Raw genomic sequence first — 3,731 nt, 5'->3', positions numbered from 1 at the left:
TGAAACAGAAAGAGAAATACGACGATATAATGCTTCGTCTCGAAATGAGAAATAAAAATCTGAAAAACCTAGAAAAACATTGAAACAGTACCTTCAATGATGTTTTTTCGTTTTTTTTGGTGTTTTTTTATGTAGATTTGGATGTTTTCTTCTTGATTTCTTCTAGTTTTTGCGAGGAGTTTGACAGTTTCTTCACAATTGCAGTTGGTTTTGAATGTGGCTTCAATCTCGAGGGTTGGGATTTTGATTGAGGATGAATAGGAAGAGTCATTCATAATGGTGCGTAGCGCACTTTGAAAACATGAAACGGTTGAGTAACGCACGTGTACCTACGCTCGAGTGTGGGAAGTGTAATACGCGTGTATTTTATTAGATTTAAACCAATTTATAAAACTTGTAAGCCAAAAAAACTTATATATGTAATATAGCTATAAAGATTATCGTCATATTTTTTTTAATGATAATCATCTTTTAGATTCATCCATGTAAATAAGTATCCCATGGTAATTAGTGTCGGAGTCTAAAAATCTAATAGAAACTATTTACCGATAGGATTATTACTATCCGTTGTCATTCAACAATAGTTCCGACAGTAGTTTGCACTTTTTTATAGTGCATATCTAACATATATCCGCAAGTACCAAAACAAAAATTTAGAGAATAATAATAATAATAATAATATCCAATGTATTATTAATTTTATTAAAAAATAATAAAATAATTTAACAATCAGTCAATAAAAAAATTATATATCCAACCATTTAAAAAGTTATAAAATTACATGTTTATGTTGATTATCCCCCCCTCCCCCAAAAAAAATTAAATGATATAAGAAAGATAATAATCTAACTTAAAATAAAACAAATTCATAGTACATTTGTAAATAAGTGAAGTGAGAAAGGAGAACTTGAAATGTTTAAAAAGCTACAGATCATGTTAAAACAGAGAAATCAATTAAGAAAATATAAATTATCCATTATTTGTCGATCACAATATCACAATTATTGTTGGCACAACAAAATTATCATAATAGATACAAAATCACCAAAAAGAGCACAAACAAATTAATTCAAAAAGTACAAAATATCCGGCAGATTATCTTTTAAAAGGTACAAAAAAAATGATAACGTGTCATGATCAAACGTAACCCATCCATCGCAATCCTCTCCAAATTCTATTTTGGACACTCACCTAAACCCCACAAAATATCGTGCAATAATATACTGATTTAGTGTTGCCAGATTTTAATAAAAATGTTGGCCGCTAAACTTTCTCTTTTGAAAAAACTAAAAAAACAAGAAAGAGTTATGATAGAAATAGTTTAAAATCTTTTAAATTTAGCATTATTTTTTTTCTTTTTATATGTTTTTTTATTTATTATTTATTTATTTATTTGTGTATTTTTTAAAATATTATAAAAAAAATACAAAAAATATGATAAAATATATATATATATATAATACCAAAATTTTTAATATAAAACAAAAATAAAATAAAAATAACATTGAAATTTTTTATATAAAATACAAATTTTACTACGATAAACAAATAATTTGAATTGATCTCAACGTTATAAGACAGTTTATTGTTTAGAATTTAAGAATATACAATTTAATTATAAAACAAATTATCTAGATAAAATTCTCATTTTTGAAGTAAAGTATAAGACAATAAGGAAAAAAAAATTTGTATCAAAAACAAAACATAAAAAAGAAGGACATATTGGGAGTAGGGGTGAAAACAGGCCAAGTCAGATCAAGCTTTGTTCTTAATAGGCCTGGCATGTCATGCAGTTAATTGGCTTGAGTCTGGTCTGCAGTCTGTTATAGGCTCTTTATAAAATACTAGGCCTGACTTGTTATTCAGCCTGGCCTGACTTGAAACCTGTTAAAAAGCCTGATAATTTTTTTTTACAAAAATAAAAATATTATTTAAATAAAATTATTTTTTAATAAAAAGCTAATTAGTGAGCTTGGGTCTGACCTATTAACAAATTAAGGCTTTTAAAAGAGTCTGAGCATGTGCCTATTTTATAACAGGTCAGGCCAGGCCAGGCCAAACATAGGCCAGGCTGCAGGCCCTTGGCAGGCCGCCTGGCCTTTTTCCACCCCAAGTTGGGAGAAAGAAAAATAAGTCGAAAAAAAGATATATTAGGAGAAATTTCAGTGTCATAGTTGAAAATTTTCGATGCTATTTTTGTTTCTGATAGCTTTTAATTAGTTAAAAAAATTTTTGCGTCGCTGTTAAGAAATTTTGATGTCAAAATTTAGAAATTTATTATGTCAAACTTAAAAAATTTTGGTGTTATTTTTCTGATAAATTATGCACAATTCAAAACTCCCCTATTTTCTTCTTCTTTATCATCGTCAACTTTTTTTTTTCTTTATCCGTTTCCTCTTGTTTCACTTTCACATATTTTTCCTTGTTTTCATTCTGTTACGAATTCGACCTTCGGATCCCCCAACCGGAACTGCTTCTGAACCCGGATTTTTGGGTCAGACTGCTTCCTTCCTCAAGAAGGCCCCAAATCGGCCTACTAGATCCTCTAACTAGTATTCAAATTCGAATATCTCCCTTATCTTAGTTAAACAAGATAAGATAAGATAAATTACCTACACCTATATAAAGGGGAGCCCCAGGCCCCCCAGGGATGTCATTCATTCCACACTCTACACCTCTTAGATCTATTATGACTTGAGCGTCAGATTGTCTTTGCAGGTACCACCCTCCATTGCTCCAAGTCAGACAATTCAGCCGCCGTTTCGACCTGCAGGTCCTTGATCCATCTCACAACCCGTACTGGAGACTTCAAGTACATTGGCTCACTGCAGAGTAACAAGTGTCGTTCGTCAACCGACTCCGCCTTAGCAGCAATCAAAAGGGGACAATCGTCCATAGCCTGAAGTCCGAGCCCCTGACAGCCTGGGAGAAAAGGCAGTCTAGATAATCCAAGATCTCTGCCTCTGAATGCAATACCTTGAGGGCCGAATTGCAACCAAAGAATGATATCACGCGAAACACGAAAGCCACGCGACTTCCAAAACCCAATCCCACCGCGAGACCAGATACACTAGGTCGCCCGAATTACGACACAGCAAAAGACATGATCGCAGTGGACATGAAATACGACAGAACCAAGGATCCCCAGGAACACCTAATGGCCTTCGAGGCCAGGATGAACCTAGAAGGGGCCGCCGACGCGGTTCGATGAAGGGCCTTCCCAGACCCTAGCCGGACCTGCAATCAAATGGTTCAATGCCCTCCCAAACGGCTCCAAAGCCAGCTTTCACGACATCTCGAAAAAGTTTATGGCCCAGTTCACCACCAGAATCACCAAAGCCAAACACCCCATCAGCTTGCTGAAGCTCACCCAAAGACTGGACAAATCCACGAGGAAATACCTAGATAGGTTCAATGACGAGTGCCTAACGGTCGACGGAATAACAGATTCAGTTGGAACTCTCTGTCTAACCAACAGTCTCATGAACGAAGACTACCGAAAACATCTCACTGCCAAGCCGCTTTGGACCATGCACGAGATTCAGAGCGTCGCAAGCGAATACATAAACGATGAAGAGGTGAGCCAAGTCGTAGCCGCCAACAAATTGCAGAACGGCAACACGGCACCTTATCACAACCTCCCACCGTGAGAAAGTCAAAAGGAACACTCCAAACCAGCAAACACCAACCGACCCCCATAATCGAAAAGTTTCAAGTTACAGCCCCTTGCC

This window comes from Arachis duranensis, chromosome 9 (assembly GCF_000817695.3).
Source record: "Arachis duranensis cultivar V14167 chromosome 9, aradu.V14167.gnm2.J7QH, whole genome shotgun sequence".
Classification (NCBI taxonomy): domain Eukaryota; kingdom Viridiplantae; phylum Streptophyta; class Magnoliopsida; order Fabales; family Fabaceae; genus Arachis; species Arachis duranensis.
This window is presented reverse-complemented; position numbering follows the sequence as displayed.